Source organism: Neofelis nebulosa, chromosome 2, assembly GCF_028018385.1.
Source record: "Neofelis nebulosa isolate mNeoNeb1 chromosome 2, mNeoNeb1.pri, whole genome shotgun sequence".
Classification (NCBI taxonomy): Eukaryota; Metazoa; Chordata; class Mammalia; order Carnivora; family Felidae; genus Neofelis; species Neofelis nebulosa.
Genome location: NC_080783.1, coordinates 1,770,446 through 1,797,640, shown reverse-complemented (window position 1 = coordinate 1,797,640; position 27,195 = coordinate 1,770,446). Strand labels below are relative to the sequence as shown.

At 53.4% G+C, this 27,195-nt stretch overlaps 2 long non-coding RNA genes across 3 annotated transcripts; one reads left to right on the top strand and one right to left on the bottom strand.

Moving 5' to 3' along the window:
• Positions 1-1,086: 1,086 nt before the first annotated feature.
• LOC131494733 (uncharacterized) lies at positions 1,087-9,918 on the bottom strand. 2 transcript variants are annotated; one of them, XR_009253581.1, is made up of 4 exons: positions 8,835-9,918; positions 8,316-8,460; positions 3,755-4,373; positions 1,087-3,393 (listed from the first exon to the last, which is right to left on the bottom strand). It is a non-coding gene; the product is annotated as an uncharacterized LOC131494733 (long non-coding RNA). The 2 variants fall into 2 exon arrangements; XR_009253579.1 differs by having other exon boundaries at positions 1,087-4,373; positions 8,835-9,916.
• A 6,652-nt stretch (positions 9,919-16,570) lies between these two features.
• On the top strand, positions 16,571-24,805 carry LOC131494729 (uncharacterized). Its single transcript, XR_009253576.1, has 3 exons — positions 16,571-16,854; positions 18,403-18,491; positions 24,450-24,805. It is a non-coding gene; the product is annotated as an uncharacterized LOC131494729 (long non-coding RNA).
• Positions 24,806-27,195: the final 2,390 nt, after the last annotated feature.

Here is a 27,195-nt window from a genome sequence, read left to right as displayed (position 1 = left end):
AAGGGGGAGGTTGTGACAGGAGCTCTTTGGGAGCCCGTGTCACGAGGCAGCCTATGTGACACCGTCAGTCACTTCTGTTGTTTATCTGTGGTCGGGGGGGGGGGGGCGGGGAGCGGGCGGGGGGTGATCCTCTCATGTCTTCACGAGTGTCTGGCTTCCACTCACTTCCGATCACGGCTGTGGTCGCGCATCTGGCTGGACGACGTGAGTCCGGGAGACAACGCTTCGGTCCTTCCCCTCCTGCCCGCTGAGTCCGATGTCTACGGCGGGTTTCATGCCGGAGAAGATTCTGTTCACGGCTGATCCAGCGCGCCCTTGACCCCTCAATGTAATAAAGTTACATAACCAGACACCTGCTTATCCGGCTTATAAATCTAGTAAGTGTCTTATAAAATGCAATCATGCTGAAGAAGCTGACATAAGGGCATCAGGGGGGCTCTGTCGGTTAACCGACCGACTTCGGCTCAGGTCGTGATCTCGTGGCTCTCGAGTTTGAGCCCCGTGTTGGGCTCTGTGCTGACAGCTCGGACCCTGCTTTGGATCCTCTGCCCCCCCCCCCCCATTGTTAGATTTATTCCAGCTGAACAAATTAAATCTCGGTTTTATTTACAAACTTCACTAATTAAATTCCACAACACATTTAAAACTGCATTTCTAAACTAAATACATTTCGATTCTCTCTTTAAAGGCTTCGAATATCCAACAGGGCAAAGACAGAAACCTAAGAAGGAAAAACCCTCCCAAGTTCTTGCAAATTGAAAGAATGAAATGATGGTCCTCCTTCTCACCAACATCGAAATCCCACTTTCTCCGAATCGTCTCATTCACTTCGCACGTCAGGTGTGCCCAGGGCGCCCTGCCCTCAGGGGTCAGCCCGGCCTCCACACCTCCCTGTCCAGCCGGTGGTCCTGGCTGAGTGACGCCCGGGTACACTTGTCCTGTCTTACTAGGATCTGGCATCTCGAGCGTCCAGGGACATTACGCTCGACTGCAGAAGGACACGTGAGTCCTTTATGCGGTTGCCCTGGCAACTGGGGACCCGATGTCCACATGCTGGAGGGGAGAGTTGGCTCAAGTCAGCCCCAGGTGATTTGGGTGCGTGCCCTCCGGCCCTGCCAAGGGGCGGCTGAGGTCCTTCCTTGGCATCCTTTGCTGTCTGGTCATCTTGCTGGATGACAGCTCCGTGGAGTAACTCGTGGATGTCTGAGGGGGGTCTCCAGGTCTCCCCTGCCGGTCCCTGCACCCCTGCTCCCGAGGGCATGGCTGTCCGGGAGCTGCGAGACCCCCTTGTGACCGCACGATGAGAGAGAGAGAAGCAACCAGCAAGGGTCTGGGCTGCCGACGGGGGGAGACGTAAGGTAAGCATTTGGGGAGGGGTCTCGGGGAGGTTCTCCCCAGGAGGGACCTTGTTCTGTCCTCTGCTGAGGCTGAGCCCTAGGCAAAAGAATGTGCTTGTGAGTCTGAGCAGGGGGGCCCGGGGTCTTGAGTGAGAGAGAGGTCAGGAGTTGGGGCTGGCACGGGGTGGGTGCGAAGGGGGCTCAGAGGAGGCTGGAGCGGGGCTTGGGGGCCCAGTAGGAGGGAGAGGAAGCCGTCTGATATGTGGGTCCACATGGGGTCGGGAAGGGGAATAGAAGTCAGGGCCCAGGTCACGGCAGGTTTAGGGGGAGGCAGAGAAGGGCCAGTCTGGGCGGGTGTGGGCAGCAGGAGAGGGCCCTTCTCCTCGCCCCGGGATCTCCATGTCGGGTGCCACAGAATGAGGGAGTGGGGGATCCCAGACCCTGGCGCTTAGGAAGGGGGGCTGATGTTCTAGAACCTGCACTTCATTTATGTTTATTTATATTTTGCGACAGACAGAGAGACAGAGTGGGAGCAGGGGAGGGGCAGAGAGAGAGGGAGACACGGAATCTGATGAAAGCTCCAGGCTCCGAGCTGTCAGCACAGAGCCCGACGTGGGGCTCAAACCCACAAGCCACAAGGTCATGACCTGAGCCAAAGTCAGACGCTCAGCCGACTGAGCCCCCAGGTGCCTCTAGAACCTGCACCTTAAACCAGCTTCTCAGCTGATCCCCAGGACACAGAGGGCGAATGGCCTCGGTCGGCTGCCTTTTCCAGCACATTCTCTGCTGCTCGGCCGCGAGCCCCTGCCTCCACCTTTGCCTCATTTCCTCGGCTTCTATCCCCCTTTCGGGCCCACCCACTGATTCCTGGTAACACTTTCTGTTTCTTTCCACAAGAAGAAGCCTGACATTCATTTACCTTCTTCCTTCCTGGCCCAGCAGCACTCCTCATCCTGTAATTAGGTCCCGGGCAGTTTTAGTAAAGAAACAACCCCATTTCTCCAAACACCTGACAGAATTTCCGGGGAAAATGTGACCGTGTTTCTTTGGGAGGCCTGGGCGCCGCCCCCCTCCCCCACATGAGAGTCAGTATAGGGGTGGGGTCCTCCCACGGCGCTCGCCCCTGCCTTTGCTGTGACAGGGACGTCCCGGCCTCGTGGGCCCAGGGCCTCACCCAGTCCCACCCTCACGAGGCATGCCCACAAGCCCACAGTGGGGCTCCTGCTGCCCCCCCCAGGTGAGCTAGTGGGTCAGGGTCGACACATTTTGCATCTTTCTGTTTCGTCCCATCTCTGAATCTCCCCCAGCTGGGGAGCATCAGGCCACAGGAGTGGGACCCCCCCCCCTCACCCTCTGGGTGTTCTCTGGCTGCTCTGCTGCCCCCCTCCCCTGGCGGGTGTAGCCGGCTTCCAGCCAGCCAGGAGGAGACCCCTCATCGTCCAGGCTCCATCCACGTGCAGCCCCAGGCTCGGTGCCGCAGGGGCCGTGCGAGCCGCCGTCGGAGGGCCCTGGGCCCCCACCGCCCACCTGGCTCCAGCCTCCGTCCAGCGGCACGTGCAGGGCTCCCCGGGGCCACTGGGCGGCCCCTTTCGTCACCGTTCACCCGGCACCTTGGCAGCGGTGGGCGTCTGAGTGTCCTGCCAGGGTCAACCTCTGGAGCGGGGGGCAGGTCGGGGCCACCCCCGAGGGTCTCCCCGGACACACGGCAGGAGGGCGACAGTGACAGGGGAGGTGAGTCAGGAGGTCACTTCGAAGGCCCCGAAGGACGGAGCCGCTGGGGCCGCAGTGGTGGCCGTGGGTGGATTTGGGGGTGTCAGCCGGAGCAGGGGCGTCTCGCGCTGGGCTGGGCGGGCCGAGCCTTGGACCACGGGGCCGGCTCGTCCAGGCGGCCCGCGAACCCTCCGGCAGTGCGCCGACCTGGCTGGCTCTCCCCTCACGGTGGCAGGGCATCGACCGGCAGCAGGGGCAGGTGTCGGGGACCAGGGCGACCTCTCCTCTTTGCGGGCAGTCGCCGTACCGGGGGTCCTTGCTGCAAGGGCACGGTGGCCTGGACCAGCTGGCAGGGGCCGCCTGCCTTTAGCTGCCTGGCCCGTGGGGCGCCCGGGCCCCTCCCGTGCACGATTCCTAACCCGCCACCCGCGCTGACCTCCCTCCTCAACTGGAAGCCGTGTCGTGCCCCGCACGTTGGCACATCTGAGGAAATAAAGGCGTCGGACCAGGAGTGGCCAGGTTCACGTGTGCGTGTCTGGGGTCGAGGCATAGACGCCTGGCCCAGGGCTCGTGGGCCAGCACATCCGAGGTACGTTTCGCGATTTTAGCAGATACGTGTTTATAAACCGACATAGAGGTGATGGGCCTAGATTCGCCCTGACTTCTATTTTGTTTACTGAGTGCCCTGAGGGTCCCCGGTGTCTTACCTCTGTGCCCCGAGAGGGAGGAAGCCTTCCCTGTGTTCCCGGCTCAGTGGCTGAGCTGGAAGGTGGACAGGCTCCACCAGAGCGAGCTGGAGCGTCCCTCACCGGCCGACAGGCCAGAGCTGACAGAGTTTCTCTGGCCGGGCTTCCTGCCTGGGGCTGGGGCTCAGGATGTGCTCCTTGTACCCAGGGAGCCCCTGCGTGGCTGGTGAGACGAGGTGACCCACATGATGGCCCAACCTCAGATTCCCGCCTGGCTCCGTCCTGTGGACGAGGTTCCTGAGAGAACAGCCCTCCTGCCAGGGCACCGACCTCCTTCCCCACGGAGGGCCCGCAGCTCCCCGCCGGCCCCCGGGGTTATTCACCCGAGCCCATCACAACCCCTCTGCTCCGTGGGCACGTAGCGGACGGCACATCTCTCAGAACAACACGCTAAGGAGGTGAGTGGGTTCGTGCCCGCTACTTAGATGAACAGGCTTCTTAACCTCTCTGCTACCAACTCCTCGATCCGACTCACACAGCAAGTACACGACAGAAGCAGGAGCAGGACTCTGGGTCTGGACGCACCTGTGACCCGTGGTGGGACGCTGGTCACGTGGGTGAGACGGTCTCACTTCCTGCGCTGGGGAAGAAACACATAACAGTGTTTCTTTGTCGTGAATTTTTACATCTTTTTCTTAAACACGTTTATTATTTTTATTTATTTTTGAGGGAGAGAGAGGAGAGGGCAGAGAGACAGGAAGAATCCCTACCAAGCTACTCACCGTCGGCACAGAGCCCGACGCGGGGCTGGAACTCATGAACTGCGAGATCATGCCCCGGGCCAAAGCCGGACGCTTAACCGACTGAGCCCCCCCGGCGCCCCTCTTTGCTGTAAATATGACTCTGCTGCAACCCGTCTAAAATTCAGGAACCTTGGGGTCTTGATGAGAAACATCTGAAATAAACCATGGGCCTGGGGAGGGCTTAGGATCGCAGCAGGCGGTTGCTTAATCAGTGAGACGATGAGTCCTTGCCCCTGCCGCTGGGCCACGTGACGTGGTCCAGGCAGCAAGGGGGCGAGAAGGGGTGGGCTGAGCAGACGGGGAGCCGGTGAGGCGAGGCCGTCCTTGCACCTGGGCCCAGCCTGCTTCCCCCCTGCTGCGTCTCCTGATGGGAGCGCCCCAGACCCCCCTGTCTGGCCTCCTCTCTGTATCCTGGAACCCAAGACACCCCAGGAGCCCCGGAGATGCCCCCCCTGCCCCGGGAGGATCCAGATGCCTAGGAGCTGCCCTAGCTGAGAAACTGCTGAGAAAAAGCACGATTGGGCTGATGCGGGTCGCTTCAGGGGCTCCGACCAAAAGGGGCGACGGAATTTGCCCGGACTGTCTGTGTTCCCCCTGATTTGCTGTCTCCGACCAAGTCGGGGGACAGCTTTGCCGGACATCCGCTCGGTCCTCCTGCACCAAGTGCTCCCGCTTGACCGGGCCTCCGAGACTTTGGTTTGACCGCTCCGTTTGTTTCAGACTCTCTCTCCCTTCTCGGCTCGCTCCTCCAGGCCCGGCCCCGATGGCTTTGTCCCCCAGGCAGGGTCTGGGGCCTCGTCCACCGCAGCGTGCTGTGTGGCGGGGACACGCGGTCATCGTGACGCTGTCTTCTGGGCGGGCCCTCCTGTCCCAGGAGGACACAAGACCGTCATGGGTTCACTCGCTCGCTCGTCCGTGTGTTTGCCCAGCGGACGCACGAGCGAGGGGCGGGATCTGAGAGTCCTGCCAGCTCTCCCCCGGACGGACGGACTCCTTCCGACCCTCCTCTGGACTCCTGGGGCGTCGCACACCTGCCCGAGTCTACCCGCTTGGGAGTGACAGGGCCCTGCCATTTGGAAAAACGTCTCTTTCTCGAGAGACGTGATGTTTCTGTCTTGGAGATGCGTTTGTTTCACGGCGCTTTTGTTGTGGGTGACAGGTCCACCTCCGTCGTGGGCACCCGCTCACCTCCCACCAGGGTCGCCACGACTCCACGGCCCGGCTGTGGAATGCCCCACGTGTGGCCGCATGAAGCTGTCTACAGCTGGAAGGTGAGCTGGTGAAATGACGCCTCTTCCGGGAAGGACCTATTTCCCTTCGCCTGGGGTTTCTGTCGCTACGTGTCACTGGAAACCGCCAGCAGCGTTAACGGCTTTGTTGACAATCTAACACGCGGGCTCTGTCGGGGGCAAGGGAAGCTGGCGGCTGCTGCTACCCCCTGGATGGTTCCGGCAGGAGGACCGATGTGTTCGGCGGCCCCGCCCTGTGCCAGCAGCCTGGTCCCCAAGCTGCCCTGGCCGGGGGTCCACAGGGAGAGAGAGGAGGTGCTGGGCACCCGGCCCCGGCGCCACGGGCTCCCTGTCCTGCTGCCCAAAACGGCCAAGTCGCCAAGGAAGACGCAGCACGAGACGGGGCAGGACTTGGGGCTGAGCGTTCCTTCTTGTGGGCTCCGCCCACTTAGCAAGCCGGGAAGTGGCCCCCGGGCCCCCGTCCCTGCTTCTGGAGAGGAGGGGGTCGGGGACACGGTGAGGGCACCCGCCTGTGGGCTCGTGGGGGCTGCCCGAGACAGACCACGGGGGCGAAGGAGACCGAGGTTTCTCTGGGAGGGCGGTTTTCTCTCCCCTTTCGGGTGATCGAGGGGGGCGATGCAGTGAGGCTCCCGGGGGAGGCTGGAGGAGGCCGCCTCACGGTGGGGGCGGGGAAGGCAGAGGACCCCACAGCCGGGAGGGCGGGCGACGGCCGAGGGTCAGGAGGATGTGGCTGCCACAGAGCCGGCCTGACCCGGGCCCAGCCGATGGAGCCCGTCCCGGGGAGGGGCTGGCCTCAGGGTGGGGGCCTCCTCCCTCTGTGCCCTCTCACCTCCACCGACACACACTGCCTTCTGCGCCCCCCACTGTCCTCCTGGGCACCTGAGGGGGCACCAGGGCCACCGCCGCCTCTGGCCGCTTTGCTGCTGGAACTCGGGGACCCCAGTCCCGGTGGCCTGCTGGCCGCAAAGCCTTTCTCTGAACTTCAAATTGGATTTCTTTTAAAGACACGCGTGGATTTTCATATTCGTCATGATCTCTTCTGTGTTTTAATGTATTTTTTTAATTCCAATTTTTAAATTCAGTTATTGACCCCCTGCCCGGGGGTGACCAAGCTTCAGGTGTCCTGGCCTTTGTCCCCACCCCCAGGGTCTCTGGTCACCTATATCCACGCAGGCCCTGGCGGCTCGGGAGCACTCGCCTCCCAGCCTCAGTTTCCTCAGCTGTAAAGTGGGGGTGCTGGAGACGGGAATGTGAAGATTCTGTTGAAATTAGGTCCAGAGACCTCGCAAAACGTGCGAGGTGCAGGCCGACGCCCAGTGAGACCCGAATGCTGCCTGTCCCCGCCTCCCCCGGAGCCCAGCCACCTTCCAGACCTCCTCCCCGCCCCCAGAGTTTGCAAAACCCAGAGAATCGTGTTTCCACCATGGGGCACGTGGAGGCAGGCTCTGAGGGCAGGGACCCTGGGCTCAGTTTCTGGCCTGTCTCCAGACGGCTCGTGAGCCCGTCCAGGCCGGGCTTCGTGTCCCCTCTCGTTCTGCCCCTGCGTCCCAGGGGTCAGCTGGCTGTCTACGCACAGAAGCTGCTCTCTCAAAAGGCAAAGTGCCGTCTTCTCCCAGGAACCACCCCGTCTTGGTTCCTCGTTCAGCGAGATTTTCACAACGCCTGGCCCCTGTGTGTTTGGCGGGGGGCTCTGCTGGGGCCCCGAGAACAGGAGCCTGTGGGGCAAAGCCCTCTGAGCCCTGCTCTTCCTGCTACAGGAGCAGACGGGCTTCACGGCTGGCCGGTCACAGCGCTTGGAAACGGTTTGCAGGCTCCGTACGGTCCGGGGGCTCTCCGTGGGGGAGGTGGGATCCTGGCCTCGCCCTTGCGGGGTGTTGCTTCACAGGTGCCAGCTTCTACGCACCCTCGGTTTCTCCATTTGCGCCAAACCTCCGGGACCAGCCGCAGCCGGCAGGACACCCTCAGACAGATGGTCCAGACACCCCGCCTGGCGGGAGGGCCCCAGACCCTCCCCGACGTCTCTCTGCTCCTTCTGCCCAGACTCTGTCTCCTGGTTCTCTGTGTCCCTGGGTAGACGCTGGATGTCCCGGGTGTCCTGCCCCGTGCTATGGTGACAATGACACGTATCTCAGGGTCTTTAAAGGTGAAGACGAGAAAATGGATGGGCAGCCCATGAGGTCAGTGACGCCAGCCGGGTACCCCCTGCTCCGGGTACCGAGACTCAGTTGCTTCCCGAAATGCCGTGTTCAGTCCACCTCTGCTTTCCCGTTGCCAGTCACCTTGCACACACGCACACACACGTGTGCACACGCACACCCTTGAATGGAGCCCAGCACGGTCTGTGGCCAAAGGATGGCCGTCGTTTCTTAACGAGGCATTTTTCCCGTCTGGGTGACAGAAGCTATTACGCAGACTCATTCACTCATTCCTTCATTTATTCATGCTGGAGGATCTGCAGAACACCTACCATGGCTCCCGGCCCACCCCAGGCCCTGGGATACCACCACCAACAAGACAGATAAAATTCACACCAGACAGGGGCGCCCGGGTGGCTCAGCCGGCTGAGTGTCCAGCCCTCAATTTCGGCTCACGGTGGTGAGATCGAGCCGAGTCGGGCTGTGTGATCGGCGTGGAGCCTGCTTGAGATTCTCTCTCCCTCTTCCTCTGCCCCCCGCTAAAAGAAAAAATGAATTAAAAAAATTTCACACCAGACAGTAAACAAATGGCAAGTGGGTATAGTTCAGGCCGCGCCAGCGGCCGCGTGGCGGACCTCGTCAAGAGGGGAAGGTGTGGCCCACCCAGAGGTCTGGGGAGATCCTTCGGGGCCCAGGAGACTGCAGGTGCCAAGGCCCTGCGGCAGGGACACTCTTGTCTGGCAAGGTCCACAGAACTTACTCAAGAGCGGCCCAGAGGAGGGACAGTGGGGAGAGGAAACAGGCTTGGAGCCAGGGCCGGCCCATGGGACCCAAGAGACCTCAGAGAAGACTAGGGATATTTCTCCAAGTGGAAGGACAGGCTATGAAGAGAACACAGCTGAATCGGACTCACGTTCCACGGGAACCTTCCGGCCACCGTGTGGAGGACAGACAGCTGTGGCCAGGGCCTCTTTCTTCCTTCAGTCTGTGCATTCTTCTCCCAGGAAGGACTTTAAAAATCCCAAAGGCATCATGGAAATAAACAAGTTTGTCTGTGCGAATCTGCTCTTTAAAGTATTGGGACCAAGCTGGTTTCTTATCACTCAGGGCACTAGGTGATCAATCCACACATAAAACACTCCGGATACAACTTGCCCTTCGGTGCTTAACGGCGCTCGAAGAATCACAGCGGATGTTTGTAATCCGCCTCCTATGATTACAAAGAGATTACCTTCGAAGTTAGCAGGCTGGCTTTGAGATAACTGCTGTTGTGACAGAGCCACTCTGTGCCCAACTGCTACAAAACTCGTCATGTTTACCGTGCCACTAAGCGCTAGCTGGTTCAGATGTTTGGTGGTTTTCTCCCCAAAGCGAGACTTTGCTGATGAAGAAAGCAGGGTGCTGGTTCCCATCCTGGTGAAATCTCCTTAAATACGTACCTGCTCCCTGTCTGTCCACACTGCAATCCTTCTTGGTTTTGCACAGTTTAGAGCTGGTGGTGTTTGTCGGCGACAGAGCCGAACGGATTTCTTCCTTTGTGTCACGTTCAAATCACGTACGTGCTCAAAGCACTGTGCCGCTCGCCGTACCTGCATTTTTGTAAAATTTTAGTGAAAAATACTTTGTTGGCTCAATCTGGGGTAGGGATCGGTCTTCCGTCTCGCAAGCTGGTTCCCGAATGTAGCTTCGGTGTCACCGGAGAGTGGGACGGGCCACCTTCGTGGCCATGGGTTCCCGCCCAAGCGTCCTTGATGTGGTCTCTCCCCAGCGCCCGGTGATCTAATCTGGCCCAGCAGCCCTGGACGTGGCTTTGCAGGACACTCATAAAGCACTAAGCTCTGCGGAAAATACTGAGCATCTGCTCCTCTTAGCTTTTGAATGTAGTACTTATTCTTTCAAAGCCTAATTTTGGTTCTGAGCTTATGTTTTGCACACAGCCCCCATTTAAGCGCTGAGAGTCCCGTTGCTTCTTTAGCTTCTGTTGCGTCTCTGCAATCATGTGAGCGGGGTTAGCTCCGCCCCGTCAACTACGGCTGCAGAACGGAGCTCGGGGACACACCCTCTCGTGTCCTGCCTGTGGCGACACTTGGTCCGCCACTCCCGCTGCGTTTCAAGAGTGTATCGTTTTGCAATCACTATAGCGGGGTTAAAAATGATACAAATTTTACTTCCCTAATTTGGCTTGTGAATAAAGTACACATTTTGAAAAAGGCCAAATCAAAGCTTAAAGCAATTATAAAAGCAACAAGTTGTAACTACAATTACATGCTCATATTTTCTCAGATTTTTATACACTTTTTGGGTACCGGTGATGGACTAACCTTGAAATACCACATGTTGGGCTGTGATCAGACTGCATGTGGCAGCCACAGAGCACCTTGCAGGGGACCCCGCTGTGCAAGGTCAACAACACTCTGATGGCCTGTACCCGGTCAGTGAGGGGTCTGATGAGCATGGGCTTGGATGTGGTGGAGGGGTTTGGGCAGAACTTGTCTAGGAGTGTGGGGGAGGGGTGTTCTAAGAGTGTGGGGGAGGGGTGTTCTAGGAGTGTGGGGGAGGGTGTTCTAAGAATGTGGGGGAGGGGTGTTCTAGGAGTGTGGGGGAGGGTGTTCTAAGAGTGTGGGGGAGGGTGTTCTAAGAGTGTGGGGGAGGGGTGTTCTAGGAGTGTGGGGGAGGGTGGTCTAGGAGTGTGGGGGAGGGGTGTTCTAGGAGTGTGGGGGAGGGGTATTCTAGGAGTGTGGGGGAGGGTGGTCTAGGAGTGTGGGGGAGGGGTGTTCTAGGAGTGTGGGGGAGGGGTGGTCTAGGAGTGTTGGGGAAGGTGTTCTAAGAGTGTGGGGGAGGGTAGTCTAGGAATGTGGGGGAGGGGGTGTTCTAGGAGTGTGGGGGAGGGTGTTCTAGGAGTGTGGGGGAGGGTGTTCTAGGAGTGTGGGGGAGGGTGTTCTAGGAGTGTGGGGGAGGGGTGTTCTAGGACTGTGGGGGAGGGGTGTTCTAGGACTGTGGGGGAGGGGTGTTCTAGGACTGTGGGGGAGGGGTGTTCTAGGACTGTGGGGGAGGGTGGTCTAGGAGTGTGGGGGAGGGTGTTCTAGGAGTGTGGGGGAGGGGTGGTCTAGGAGTGTGGGGGAGGGGTGGTCTAGGAGTGTTGGGGAAGGTGTTCTAGGAGTGTGGGGGAGGGTGGTCTAGGAGTGTGAGGGAGGGGGTGTTCTAGGAGTGTGGGGGAGGGGTGTTCCAGGAGTGTGGGGGAGGGTGGTCTAGGAGTGTGGGGGAGGGATGTTCTAGGAGTGTGGGGGAGGGGTGGTCTAGGAGTGTGGGGGAGGGGTGGTCTAGGAGTGTTGGGGAAGGTGTTCTAGGAGTGTGGGGGAGGGTGGTCTAGGAGTGTGAGGGAGGGGGTGTTCTAGGAGTGGGGGGAGGGATGTTCTAGGAGTGGGGAGAGGGTGTTCTAGGAATGTGGGGGAGGGGTGTTCTAAGAGTGTGGGGGAGGGGTGGTCTAGGGGTGGGGGAGGGGTGGTCTAGGGGTGGGGGGGAGGGTGGTCTAGGAACGTGGGGGAGGGTGGTCTAGGAGTGTGGGGGAGGGTGGTCTAGGAGTGTGGGGGAAGGATGTTCTAGGGGTGGGGGGAGGGTGCTCCAGGAGTGGGGGGGAGGGTGCTCTAGGAGTGGGGAGAGGGCGGTCTAAGAGTGTGGGGGAGGGCGGTCTAGGAGTGTGGGGGAGGGATGTTCTAGGGGTGGGGGGAGGGTGCTCTAGGAGTGTGGGGGAGGGGTGGTCTAGGAGTGGGGGGAGGGTGTTCTAGGAGTGTGGGGGAGGGCGGTCTAGGAGTGGGGGGAGGGCGGTCTAGGAGTGTGGGGGAGGGCGGTGCAGGGATGTGGGGGAGGGATGTGGCAAGGTGGAACAGTCCCTCTAACAGGGCTGAGGGAGCGAGGGCAAGGTTGGCGAGTGCAGATGTGTGATCGGGACTGGAATAGGGAACCGCGACACATACTCTGGGAAGAAAGGAAGGAGGAGGGCTGAGGGCAGGGAGAAGGTGGCTGGTTCACTGGGCTCTGGATCCAGTGAGCCCAGGATGTGCCGTGTCAGCGCACGAGGAGGGGCGAGGGGCGTTAGGAGGTGGGCGCGGGAAAATGAGGTGCTGTCCATCAGTTATGGGCACGGCACGTGACGGCGGGGGTGACTTCTGGGGCCACGAGTGATAGCCCCCCCGGTGCCAGGGGAGCGCTACCTCGGTCAAGAGGAAGGATGCCTGGGAAACCACAAAGCTCTGGGGGCTGTGGGTGCCTGTGCGTCTGTGTGTCTGCTCCCGCCCCCCGCTCCCCTGCCCTCCCCCTCCCCTTCTCTCCCCCCCCCCCTTTGTCTCTCCCCTCTTTGTTTCTTTCCCCAAAGTTCAGCAGATGGTGTTTTCACATCGTGGCTCCTGGCAATGAATGAGTCACTATTAATAACGATTCCGCTATTAAACGAAAACAACACAAGCGAATTTATAAATGTTAACAGTGAGGGGTAACAGAGAGATAGCGATTATTCATGAAAATATGTGTTTTTGAGAACTCACTTATCTCATCTCTTTGAAACTGACCCTAGAATTCTGACACATGAGATTCCCGCCCGTCATTTACTCGGAACATGATAACATAAACTGCCCTTTGAGCACAGGTTTCTTCAACTGGATTTCATCAAACGTGTAAAAGTGTTAGGGTCGTGGCCGCGGCTGAGGGCCCGGAAAGGCCAGGGGAGAAGTACTAACTGTACATCGGGAGGCGTTAGATGGGCCGGGGGACCGGGACGAGGCCCCACCACCCCCTCAGCCAGGAAGGAGAGGCAGTTGAAGGTGGAGAGGCCGAGGAAGCCCCGGGAGCAGACGGCAGAGGTTGGCCGCGGGGCCTCGGCGAGCGGGGTGCAGGGCGCAGGGCCTCCCGGCGGACCACGCCAGCGGCCTCTCGCAGGACCGCGGTCCCCGCGGAGCAGCCGAGGTGAGCGTGTGGCTGAGTGACAGCAGGGCGGGTCGCCGGCCCCCGCTCACCCCACCAGGGCACTGTCGGTGCTGCTTCTCACACCCGCCATTGGGCTCCAACCCGCCGCTGGTTTATGAAGAACCTTGTGACTTTGCCGTCACACAGAATGCTGAGCTGGTCACTACGGATCGGCGCCGTTGTCCAGCAGTCCCGGCAGACGAGGAGCCAAACGAGGGGCACGGCCGTGGTTCCCAAAGGCCGGGCTGTCCTGGCCGCATCCAGGGGCCCAGCAAGGTGCCGGCCCACCTTGGAGCGTGGGCAGAAGCCTGGCGAGTGGAGCAAGGCGGGCAGGCCAGTCAAATCGTGGGGGTCAAGCAGTGGCGGAGGGAGCTAAGCGAAGGGAGAGCTGCAGAAAGGCCCGAGCGAGAACCGCAGCCCAGCCCGGCTGGTCCCCTCGGGTGGGTCTTTGCAGCTGTAGGACCTGTAGGGCTGATCTGGACTCGGAAGGACCGCAGACAGTCTAAATCATCAAACCGAGAACCATCCCTCTGGGCCTCTGCTCAGACGAAAGTACCCTATTTCCCTCGGTCTTGAACCGCGGTTGTGGGCAGTGGTCCTGTTTGTCGGGGCCACAGCAGAGCCACTCACAGGTACAGGGGCTGGCCCGGGACGGGAGTCTCAGACATCTTGTGTTCAGCGACGCCCTCTTTGCTTGGTGCCCAGAGGGCTCACCATCAGTGGGGGCTGGGTTCATATTTCTACTGAATAATTGTAAGGGTGCAGGCTGGGCTCGAGCTGGGGAGATCGGTTGATTCTCGCCTAGAAAAGCTTCGTGCAGGGGCGCATCCCAAGCCAGCACCCTCTGTGTTTCCGGGGGGGGGGGGATGGGGCCATACAGAACCAGACGCCCTGGCTCAGCCAAGACTTCCCAGCTGGGGTGGGGAGGAGGGCCCAGCATGCGGGGAACCATCGTAGCCAGGCCGTGCTGGCCGAACGGGAAACGTACTGGGCCTGTTGTGCATGGAAAAGGATGTCCAGGTGGCACCACGCATAGGAGGCTCTTGCTGAGTGGTCACCGGGTGTGGACACAGGTGACAGGGAGGGGCGAGCTCTGTGTTGACCTCCCACACGGAGGACAGACCACGGGCCGCAGAGGCCTCGGAGGTGAGGCGCCTCCCTGACCTCGCCAGCCCCCCTCCTGTGCGCTGTGGCCCGTCGTGCCATCCACACTGTGGTCACCGTACCCACAGGCCGCTCCAGGGGATGGGCCATGGCAGGGACACAGGGCGGGCGAGGGACTCCTCCGGGGGGGCAAACTCCCACTGGCCTGGCTGACCTCTTGAGATGCGCCGTGGTCCGACAGGCTCCAACCAGCTGCTCCTCCTTCCCTCTCTGCACCTGGGGTCAAGGTCAGCCCTCGCAGCCTCCGCCGGTGTCCATCCCGTTCCCCCCACAGGCGTGGTCCCACGGTGTCTCTCCTGAGGCTCTTTCCCACCTCGGTGCTGCTTGTCCGAGGCGGTGATCAGATGGAGGCCTGGGCCCGGCTCGCCCGCACCCGGCAGGCGGCGAGGTGCTCGGTGGGACCGGGGCATCCCCGGCACAGGTGCCGTAGATTCCTCAGGTGCCTGGCAGGTGCGGGGATGTAAGCACCTGAGCAAAGATGGGGCGAACAAAGCCACAGACGGCGAAGCTGACAGGTGTCCCTGAGGGTGTGGGCCCCGCGGAAGGGTAACGAGGGACTGAGGGCCGTTGGCCGGAGTCCGTGAGCCTGCGCTGGCCTCCCAGACAGAGGCAGGCCCTCCTCGCGTGCAGCGGGAGAGTGGACCGGCCATGCAGGGGTGAAAACCCTGACGCACAGGAGGAGCTGGGGATGCCTCACCCCACGGCAGCAGGGGGGAGGCGAGCGGTGCTCCTCATCATCCCCCAGTGCAGCCGGGCCGGCCTGAGTAGGGTGATGGCCGCTGGACAGAAGGATGAGGTCACAGCACGTCACCTGCTGAGGTGAACTGCGGAAGAAGGGAGTTCGGGATGGACACTGAGGAAGGAGATGCTGTGGCCCCACGTCCACCATAGTGACGACTACCATCTGTCCCGTGGGCCTCACTCTCCTCCACGACACCCCGCGAGGGAGGCCCGGCGAGCTTGAGAGAAGATCCGTGTGGGGGAGCAGGTGCCTCAGCAGTAGCAAGCTGCACCTCAGAACTCCGCCTTGGGGGGAGACCTCGACCCTCCCACCACCTCGCTTGAGGCCCCAGGGCCGCCCTACCCGGCAGGGCAGGGAACGGGGACGGCACTCCTCACGGATGACTGAGCCCAGAGGGTGCAAGGCAGGCCTGTTCTGGGAGTTCGGTTCTCTGATGGGTGACCTGGCCTCAGGGTGTCGGCCCTGTCTTAGAATTTGCTAGAGCCGAGCCCAGGCTGCTTGCGGACAACTTTCCTCATTCCTTCTCCCCTTCGCTGGGGTGGGCCGCACGTGTGGCCGGGTGGCTTTGCCAGGCTCACGGGACACACTCTGCATGTTCCCTCATGGGTATTGGCCCTCAACGTCCCCTGCTGGCTAATCCCGTCCCGGCGTCTGCTTCCCAGAGGGCCAGGCCACAAGCGTTCCTCTGTAGCTACGGCTTGTGAGAAGAGGTCTCATGCTTCTTTTTTTTTATATGAGTTTTATAATTTTTTCCAATTGAAATATAAGGTGCATATCAACAAGCACATGTCTTAAACGTACAGCCTGGTGTACTTTCATAAAGTAAGCACACACATGTGAAATGTACCCGGTCAAGATATAGAACTTTCCAGAACCATTGAGCCCATTCCCAGTCATTACCCCCTCAAAAGGCAACCACTGTTGTGACTTCTTTTGCCATACGTTAATTTGGCCATTTTTGAATTTTATTTAAAAAATACAGGAATACAATATGCATGCCTTATGTCTCGATGGTTTTGCTCGACATTATCTGTGTCTTCCATATTTGTGCATTTGGCAGGGGCTCATTCTTTCAGTCATGATGTATTCCATGGTATAAATTTACTATAATTTGTTCATTCAATCTATTATTGAAGGACATTTGGATAGTTTCCAGGGTTTGCCTGTTATAATAATGTTGCTATGAATATTGTGGTTCACACATGTATGTCTGTCGTCCGGATATATGCTTAGGAAGGAATCATTGCGTTATGGAGTGTGTGTGTGCTGAGTTTTTAGAAATACGGCCAAAAGGTTTCCCAACGTGCTTGTGCCAATTTACACACATATAGCAGAGTATCCCACATTCTCTTCAATACTTATCATATATATATATATATATATATATATATATATATATATATATAAAATCTTTAAAGTTTTAGACATCTTGGTGAATGTGTAGTGGAACTTCACTGTGGTTTTAATTTTGTGTATGGTGTGAGGTAGGAATCAAAGTTTATTTTTATTAGATTGAATGTCTGGAACACCACCTTCTGCATAAATGGCCATTTTTCTCACTGTGCTGTGGTGATCTTTGTCATAAAGCATGTGATCATATGGGTGGGGATCTGTTTCTGGGCTTTCTGTTCTGTTATTCTGGTTATCTATCCGTGCTTCTATTTTTATGTTTATTTAGACTTAAAAATAATTTAAAAAAAAAATCAGATAGTATGTGTCCATCAGTGTGGCAGGTTAGTGATGCCGTGGAAACTTTGATATTTCTCTCATCAGTCCTGGCAGGTTCGGTGCCTTTTGGACCAAAGAAAGTGGCTGCAGTGATGCTGGGCTGGTTTCTGAGCCGAGCCTAGGCTTTCGAAACTGTTATCTTCAACTTCTTGTCCTTGTCTCTTGCTTTTGGAACTCTGAGCATCCATATGGGAAGTCCGACTACTATAAAGCCACAGTGCCCATGGGACCATATGAGGGGACACATTCAGAGGTCTGAGACTCCCTGCAGAGTCCCCATCCACCCTATCCTTCAGACGTTCAAGTCATTCCATATAGGTTCCAGACACTGGGAGCAAAGGTAAGTGATTCCCATCAGGCCTTGCCCCCAAATAAGTAATTGTTGTTCTAAGCCCCTGAGTTTTGGAGCAGTTTGTTGAACTACAGTATAGAACTGGGCCACCCAGTTCTAATCTTCTTCAGGATCATTGCCTGTTCTTGACATTTCACATTTTGTTATACATTTTAGAACTGGCTTGTCAGTTTTTACCTAAACGGTTACGGGGGTTTTGTTTACAATTGCCTGGACTCTGTAAAATTCATTGGAAAGAAGTGACATCTTCAGGCTCTGAACTACAGAGAACACACTGCTGGGCACCAGAGGGGAGAGGAGGGGTGGAGGAGGGACAGATGATGGGGATTAAGGAAGGCACCTGTTGTGATGAGCACCAGGTGTTGTATGAAGTGTTGGATCATTATATTGTACTCCTGAAACTAGTATTACACTGTAGGTCAACTCACTGGAATTTAAATAAAAACTTAAAAAAGAAAAAGAGTTGACATCTTAACAATATTGAGGCTTTCAGTCAATGAATGCAATCTGTCATTACATTTAGTTAAAGTGTCTTTCATTTCTCCCCATAATGTTTGTAGTTTTCTGTATACAGGAATACAGAATAATATAGTACATGAAAAATGTAATACACGATATACTATCATTATTCCCAGATACATAATGTTGCTTGGTGCTATTGCTATGTGTATAGAATACTTTTGAATTTTCATTTCCTAATTCTTGATGGGTGGGATATAGTGTATAGTCTGTATTCAGAAACATGCTCTGTATGATTTCAATCGGTTGACACTTAGTAAGAATTATTTGATGGCCCAGCATATGGTCTAGGTTGAAAATGTCCCAGCTGCACTTGAAAGAAGCCATATTCTACTGTGGTTGGTGTAATGTCTTACGTGTCAACGAGGTAAATTTAATTAATTTTGTGCCAATAGTCTATGTCATTACTGATTTTTTTTTTTATCTGCTTGGTTGGTCAGCAGAGAGAAGTAAGAGAAAAACTTCAAGTGTGATTGTACATTAGTCATTTTCTCCAGTGTTTTCTGTTACTTTTTGTCTTTACATTTTGAGGCTATTTTTTAGTTATATGCAAATTTAGGGTTTGATGTCTTAGATTGACCAATTTTTCATTGTGGAATATTCTCCTTTATCTCTAGTAATGCTCCCTACCCTAAAGTCTACTTTGCCTGATATTAGTATAACTTCTCTGGTTTTATTTTATTTAATCTTTACAGCTTTCTTTTGATTAGTCTTTTATTTTGTTAGTGTATGTTGTTAGAGTTAAGGTGTCTCTCTCGTATTCAACTTATAATTATTTTTTAAAACTCAATCTTTTAGTCTGCATTTTAAGTAGAGAATATAGTCCATTTACATTTAATGCTATTGCTGCTATTTTAGGTTTAAATGTATCATCTAGCTATAGGATTTTTACTTATGCAATTTGTTCTTTATTATTTTTTCTTTATTACTTTCTTTTGAATTGATACATCATTCTTGTTGTTCTACTTTTTGGCTCACTTAGCTTTTTAGTAATTTATACTTTTTATTTTCCTTCAGTGGTTTCCCTAGAGATGACAGCATGCATCCTTGACATATCATTATTCAATTCTACCTTAAATTAGAAGATTTTTCATTTCGTGGACAATGTGAGTACTTTGCAACACTTTAGTCCTACTTACTCCTCTCAACTTTGGTACTATTGTTATAATAAACTTGAATTCAACATATATTTTTAAAACCCAAAAGCCATTTCTATAATTGTTTTTAACACCCAATATTCCTTTAGGTTTAATCTAAATGTTAGCACTTTCCCGTTTCTTCTGGCATTGGCATATTTCCACCAGGAGTTATTCTCCTTCTACCTGAACATCTGCCTATAGTGTTTACTCGAGGGTCTGCTGGTAATCAATTCTCTGGTTTTGTTTGTCTGAAAACTTTTTAATACACTTTTTAAAAATGTTTATTTATTTTTGAGAGGGAGATGGAGAGAGAGAGGGCACGTGCAAGTAGAAGAGAGAGAGGAAGACAGAGGATCTCAAGCAGGCTCTGCACTGACAGCAGAGAGCCCGATGTGGGGCTCGAACTCATGAACCACGAGATCATGACCTGAGCAAAAGTTGGACACTCAACCAACTGAGCCACCCAGGTGCCCCTACACCTTTTTATTTTGAAGAATGTCTACCATAGATATAGAATTTTGTTGGTAGCAATTTTCTTCTAGCATTTTAAAGATATTATTCTATCACATTCTGGTTTCAATAATGTCTGTGGAAAAGTTACCTTTCAGTCTTATTGCTTCTATGATGGTAATGTACCTTTTTCCTCTTTTGTCTTTGTTTCTCTCCAGTTTTACTATGATGTGTGTAGGTATATTTTCTTATGTTTTTTTCTGCTTAGGGTACTTTGTCACTTTTGTAAAACTCTCACTGGTTATATCTTCAAATATTGCTCTTTCCCTTTTATCCTTGTCTTATCTCCTACTGGAAATAGAATTACATGTGTGACAGATCTTTTCACTATGCCCTATGTGAATTATTTTTCTCCCCATGCATTTCCAACCACTTATTCCTATGCTTCAATCTGAAATATTTTCCAATAACCTCTCTTCCAATTTACTAATCTTCTCTTTTGCTATATCTAATTTGCTTTTATTTATTTATTTATTTATTTATTTACTTACTCTTTTAGAGAGAGTGAGCAGGAACAGGGGAGGGGCAGAGGGAGAGGGAGAGGTAGAATCTTAAGCAGAGACTGATGTGGGGCTCGATCTCATGACTGTGCCATTATGACCTGAGCCAAAATCAAGAGTCAGACATTTAACCAACTGAGCCTCCCACGTGCCCTTCTAATTTACTTTTAAGTTTATCTATGAAATTTCAACTTCAGTCATTATCTTATTATTTTTTTAGTTCTAATATTTCCAATACAGTATTTTTTTATAGATTCAAGTTCTCTGATGAAGTTAATTTTTCATCTGTTTTCTTGAACGTCTTCATCATACTTACTTAAATTCTGTATAACTCAAATACCTGGATCATATTTGGCATTGTTTCTGTGGTCTGTATTTTTTTCTTAGTTTTCTGTCACTTGGACCTATTTCCTGGCATGCTTGTAATTTTTTATTGAAAGTGAAATATTACGCATGAAAAACTGTAAGCTCCTGGAAGATGTTATTGACTTCCAGAGACAAATTATTATTTTTTGACAGATAGTTGAGTTTAGGAAGATCACCATTACCTACATAGGGCTTATCTATTTGCAGTTTGCCCATACTTCTAGGCGTCTCAACTGAAGGCTTAGGTTGTTGCTGGAACCCCTCCTCTCTGGTGGACCCGAACTACAATTTTTGTCATCCCAGCGCCATGAGACGTTGTAATCCCCATTCAGCCCTTTAACCTCGTAGAAGCTGCTGTCTGACTGGTTTCTTGAGTGCTCACCCAGAGCTGTGCATCTTAGGCTTTGGAAAATGTCTTGAAAGAAATTGCAGTGTTCTAGACTCACTCCCATGTGATTCTTTTTCCTCTGGATCTTGTGCTCACACTGTGGCTGCTTTGGTAACCCAAACTCCAGGTCAGTTTCTCAGTGACTGCTGCAAGCTCCAGCCACCCCCCTGCTTCCTTCTGTGTGTCCTGTGCTGCCACCCAGCAATCACACCAGAGAGGGAAGGGGCTTCAGCATGGACTCACCTCTAAGCACTTCCCTTCCTTCCAGGACCTTGGCCCCTAAAGTCCTGGCTGCCTTGCTTGTTCTCCAGAAACTTCCAACAACTGCTTTCATGCATGTATCAGCCTTTGTAAATCAGGAGGGTTAGTATGCAAACAGATCTGTCACAGCCAGAAGTTGGCTTTTGAATTCACGTCTCCTGTACTGCCCTGTTTTTTGCTGGTCCAAGAAATTGCTAAAACTGATATCAGTTGTCCCCAACTCCCATTTATCTTCTTGTCAACTCCAGAGCATATGACACTTGGCTGTCCAGGAGTGAAAGGCCATCAAAGGAGGCTTTAGAGTAGAGATCACAGTACATGTACAGAACAACCATGCCCTTGGGGTTCACAACATTGATATGCTGAGTTTCATGAAGAGCTCTGTTCTCCATGTCTGTACTTAGCCATCAGTGCTTCCCATCCACATTACTTGTTTGTTCTTCACTGTTAAACTCTGCTATTCACCACCCTGCAAGGACACACTCGGGAGATCTCACTGCCTCTCCCGGCCTCAGTTTCCCCTTCTAGAAGGTGAGGAGGAGGATTAGTGGTATCTGAGGTGTTCTTTCTTGACACGCTATCTTCTAGTTTTATCCTGGCTTAGCCATTGCTGAGGAATCTACTCAAAGGACTTGTTGATTTGAGGCAGGCATTGGACACAAGTGAGTGATCTTGTGAGCCTCGCTGTTCTTGGCTAAGGGCCAGAGCATGTGCCCACCATAGTTTGGCATCTACCTTGACGAGTATTGGCAAGGTGATCACAATTTAATGCTTGCTAAACCAGTGTTTGTGCCATTCTTGTTGAGACCGTGGTAGAGGGGATTTCCCCACCCCCTGTTGTCTACTAGCATTTGGATGTGGGATGCTAACGCACATGTTCCTGGAGCCAGTCAAAAATACTGCTTTGCTCATACTTGGATTTTCTATAGTGAAACCAGTTTCTTTTGCTTCTCTACCTGACTGTGTATGCCTTGCAGAATTGTAAGTTGGGGTCATATGTCATCTTATTTAAAGTCTGCCAGGGGTTTCCCATATCCTAGAATAAAATCTCAGTGTTGACATGGCCTCCTCCACATCCTCCAGGGACTTGGTCTGTACTGTCCCCTCTCCCTTGGATGTGCCTTCCTTCTCCCTTCTCAGGGTTGGCTCCTTTTCTCCTTCAGCTCTCAGGCTCCATGTGACCTCATTAGAGGCCTTCTTTGTGTCTTGATGGAAGGGGGCACCTTGTCATTATTTCACACCCTATTCTTTTCCTTTCTAGCTCCCATCGGAGTGTGTCATTAGATAGGCATTTGTGGGAATATTTACCAACTTGGTTTTCAATTTAAATATTGAATTGATACAAAAGAATATTTAACATCTATGTGCATGACATAATTATAGTATGTTGCCTGTCTGTGAACCACCCCCAGATTAAGTCCGGGAGCCCCTCTGTGTGCAGGTGCAGGGCTCTTCCCTCCCCTACCCTGGAGGTGACTGCCACCCTGAATTCAGTAGTACCCCCTTTGTGTTTCATTTTGTTTTACTACGTTATTTATAGTGCTCCTACCCAGTGTGTGTCTAGTTTTGTGCATTCTAAAACTTCATATAAATAGAACCACACCGAATATATGCTTTCTGATGTTGCATAATGTCCTTGAGATCCATCCACATTGGTGTTTGGTTGGACGCTGCTAGAGAGCATTCTGACTTTGAGCTGATCACAGGTAATAGATCTCTTCTATACTGGACGGACATTTCCACTTTTCTGGATGTTTTGGTCTTGAAGGACAGCTGGTGGGAGCCTTCTTCCCCTCACAGCTGTACACCTACAGTGGCCATCTCTGATGCCAAAGTGCTTTCCAAGGGCATCCTCGAACCTGGGCTTTCCCACCAGTCTCCATGCCATGTGAGGCCAGGCCAGGTCTCCCCACTGTCTCCTCTAGGAAATAGATTCTCTTTAAATACTAACTGAGCAGGGGCACCTGGGTGGCTCAGTCGGTTGAGCATCCGACTTCAGCTCAGGTCATGATCTCACGGTTCGTGGGTTCGAGCCCCACGTCGGGCTCTGTGCTGACAGCTCAGAGCCTAGAGCCTGCCTCAGATTCTGTGTCTCCCTCTCTCTGCCTCTCCTCTGCTCATGTTTTGTCTCTGTCTCTCTGTCTCTCAAAAATAAATAAACATTAAAAAATTAGAAAGAATAAAAAATATTAACTGAGCAAATAAGAGAATGAGTGAATAACAAATTAAGTCTCCTGTGGTCTCATCAAGCCCAAGCTTTCAGTAACTTTCAACTCCTGGTGATGCCCTTTCTACATTGCCACCCAACCTCACTCCACGTCATCCTGCCGTGGTGTCCCCAGGCGTCTGGCCATTGACTTGGCCCAACCATGGCCATCATCTTCACCACATCCTGAACCTCACACTGCATCTTTCCAACATGGGACTCATTCTTGGTCCTCTTTCTTACCCCTCTACCCGAGCATTTCCAACTGATACCGGCCCTCATGGATCACCCCTTGAATATACGGTATCTGTTTGCCCCTGTGTCTCTCCTGCTGTCTCAAAGCAGTGCTAGGTGACTCAGCATCTGGATGGCGTCTCCTTTGTTCACGTGAACTCCAGCAGTTGTCAGAGTTTGTGTGGAGTGGGTAGGGGCGTGTAGATGCAAGGGGGCTGGCCCACCTTCACCCCTGTCCGCATGGCTGGTTTCTCCCATATTTCAGCCATTTTGTACCTTTGAGACTTACACACACTCCCCCTGCTGGGCACTAACCAGCTAACCGTGTGCGCCTTCCCTTTGCCGTCAGCTCAAACACCGTCTCCTCTAGGAATGCCAGCCTATCTCAGCTGCTCTGAGCCCCCACAGTTCCTGGCTTCCCTCCACCTGCCTCTGTCTCCCACTCTTGGGTTTGCATTCCTGTCACGGGCTGAATTGTGTCCCCCCAAATCCATATGTTGGTGTCTGAACCCCCAGCGCCCCAGAATGTGACCTTATTTGGAGGCAATGATTTGCAGACGTAATCAAGTTAAAGTGAGAACCCACTGGCGTGGATTCTAATCTAGCATGGCTGGTGTCCTCAGGGGAAGAAGACTTGAAGGCAGGGACATGGAAAGAGGGAAGACCGTGTTAGGATGCTGGGGAAGACGACGGTCTACACACCAAGGAGAGGGTGTCCCTCACACCTTCGAAAGGAACCACCCTGCCGGGACCCTCATCCCAGTCCTCTGGCCCCCACAGCTGATAGAACTGTACATTTCTGTCGTGTGAGCCACCCAGTGTGGTAGTTGTTAAGGTAGCAGACACAGAACCAATCCTGAGGGGGGTCGTGTCTCAGCATCTGCGTTTCCCCATCACAGTCTCTGTTGAATCAAAATGAGTAAAGTGTCTGACGAGAACACACAAGACCTTGAGGGCTCTTCCATTGCAGTGCCTGGTGTGTGCAGACCACCTGGGGTGTGCAGATCTTTCTAGAGGGAGGAGACCCTCCTGCCAGTGCCTCTGACTCCCCAGGACTTCGTACTTGGGAAGCTCCAGATGCACACTGTTCTCCCTAGTGTTCTGATAAATGACCTCTCAACACTGGTTGAATCTCCTGGGTGAATTACAACTGCTGTTTGTCCTTGATAATTTTCACAGCCCTTGGATAGAAATTGTCCAACCACTTCTTATGATAAGCTTATGCATCAACTATTGTTATTATATTCATTATGACGATCGGGACACCAAGTCCCAGAGAATTTCATTCTAGGACCAGAATCTGCCCAGGGCTAGATTCTTTGTGTGAGAAAGTAGGCATGTGTAAACTGGGACATTGTCTCATTTCTCGAGCACAGCTGGCAGGCCCACACCCACCCCCGCTCAGGTCTCCCATGGCCTTGTCCAGCTGGTAGACAGGAACTCCTCTGCTTCTATTTCAGGACACCTTGCCTTTCTCCAGAACCAAAGAGCCAAGTGCTGGGCCAGTGACACCGCTGTTGACCCCCCACCCCCACCCCGTGTGTGCAGAGAACCTCATCTGTTCCCTCCTAGAATGGATGCAACAGGCTCTCCGTGTTACTGGCCATAGTCCTCGATGGGGTTAGGGAAATGATCTGGGCCTGCATCGATGCCTACATCTCCCCATTTCCCCCAAGGATGAGTGTGTGCACGTGTGTGTGCACATGTGTGTGCATGTGTGTGTGTGTGCATGTGTGTACACTAACACAGGCACCTGAGCTAAGGGAGGGGAAGCACTGCAGGTAGCCTCTGTCCTCCCTCTGTCCCTGCCCACATCCCCAGCCCGGGCAGTACGTAATATTTCACTTTCAATAAAAAATTACAAGCATGCCAAATGACAGAAAACTAAGAAAAAAATACAGACCACAGAAACAATGTCAAAGATGATCCAGGTATTTGAGTTATCTTATACATGTCCCTTCAAGCCAGGGACCAGACATATCCACACAGAGTCTGGAGTCTTACCCTGGCCTCACCATCCCAAGATGACATTTTCAACATGGCCTCTGGTATAGTCTGCGTGTATCCTCCCAAATTCATATGTTGGCTCCCAGCCCCCAGAGGGTTGGTGATGGTAGTGGTGTTAGGGGTGGTGCTTGGGTCATGAGGGTTGAGCCCCTCTTAGAGGGATTTGTGCCTTAGAAAGGAGGCTTCAGAGAAACCCCAGGCCCCTTGCACCATGTGGGGACACCATGAGAAGGTCTTGCTGTTGGAACTGTCCATGTTGGCACCTGGCATTCGTGGTACCGGGTGTTGGTAGTCCTGGGTGTTCATGGTGTTCATGGTACTGGGCATTCGTGGTACCGGGTGTTCGTGGCACCTGGCGTTTACGGTACCGGGCATTCGTGGTACTCGTTTGGGTATGGAAAGCTAACTCAGAACGGTGACATTTGCTGCAATGATTGAAAATCCCTGGATGACACGTGCGAGCTGGCTGGTGGCTGCGCTGTCTGTTGGATTTCTGTGAGGGCCAACGGTGCGAACGGCCTAGCCCGGCGGCTCAGGGCCGGCTTCCTGTCTCATCTCCACGTTGAGCCGGCAAGTCTCAAAGGCAGGTTGTGAAAGAAGTAGGTCTGACTGCGCCACAGGGATCAACAGAGCCAACGATGTGGCAGTCAAGGGCGGACATGACTTGGGGAGGTGCCGGGTTAGTTTTCGATCCTCCAGCAGAAGCCATGAAGCCTTTCCGGGAATGTCTCCTACTGGGTCTGGAGCCCCTTCTCAGGTCTTGCCTGTGTGCTCACCCCTGTGTCCACCGGCCACCTGCCCAGCCAACCTGGGTAGGAATGGCCGTTTTGTGCGTTGACTTAGGACACAAATTGCTTATTTCCACCTCAGGTTCTTTGCATTAGCTCAGCCCTCCACCTGGAATGTTCTGACATCCTCTTTTCACACCTCTTTTCACAGTGTTTCTTATGACTATTCAGATCTGGGTGCACGTGGCATTTCTCTAGTGGTTTTCTCTGGTTCCTTCCTGCAACAGCTGGGCAGCACTACGATGTCTTCATTATCTGATTTTGCTGCTTATTTATAGATCATCCTTCCCTTCTCCTTCTCTCTTGATATCTTCTACCTGTTATCTATCTATCTATCTATCTATCCATCTATCATCTATTTATCTATTATCTATCTATCCATCATCTATCTGTCCATCCATCCATCCATCCAACACCTATCTATTTATCAATCATCTATCTACCTACTACGTATGTATGTATCTCTCTCTCTCTCTCTCACTCTCTCTCTGTCTACCTGTCTGCCCATCTAGCTTTCTGTCACTTATCTCATTTACAATCCTTTCCAAGCATCTTGCTCACTTTATCCATACTGTGTCCCCAGCGTTTGCAACCTCTCTTGGGACATCCCGGGTACTGAATGCTCATCTGGAGAATAAGTCAATGACTGGCAGGTAAGTCTCTTTCCTCTCCTAGTTGTGAGAGTTCAGGTTTTAGGGGAGGGTATTGGTCAGCTGGAGCTCCCCGATCTGTTTAGCTCAGTTCTTAATCACAAAGACTTTATGAAGTACCTAGATTCCAGCACCCTCAGGACAAGGATGGCCCCAGTGATCGCTGAGCGGGGACTCTCTTCATTGACAAGTGGTGGCTCTGTCCTGCTCTGACAGGTCCTTGACTGGTGTCTGTGTGGTGAGGGGCACTGGAGGGGGAGGAGAAGAGCCTCGCCTCATGCAGAAGTCACTGGACTTCACTTAATGTCTGCACATCATTATTACGTGTCCTACGGTTGGGACAGCTCAGATATTTGTCCTGTGCTCAGCAGAGGGGACTGGAGAGGGAAGCTTTCTGGAGACTGCCCTGGCACACCAGATCCTGCATCCTGCAGCCCAGGGACACATTTGACTGGTTGATTGGTTAATTAATTAATTAACCCACCTAATACCTAGAAGTTCTTAATGTGTCCAAGATACATGATGGGTATCAGGAGTTACAGTGACGGACAAACTACACACACACACACACACATATATATATACACACACACATATGTGTATATATATATGTGTGTGTGTATATATATATATATATATATATATATAATACATAATGTACATATGTTGGGCTCCAAATAATAATATACGTAAGACCTATACACATCACTTGGTACATAAGAAAAGTGAATGTTAACAGTACTGAGCTGTTCCTCTTATTC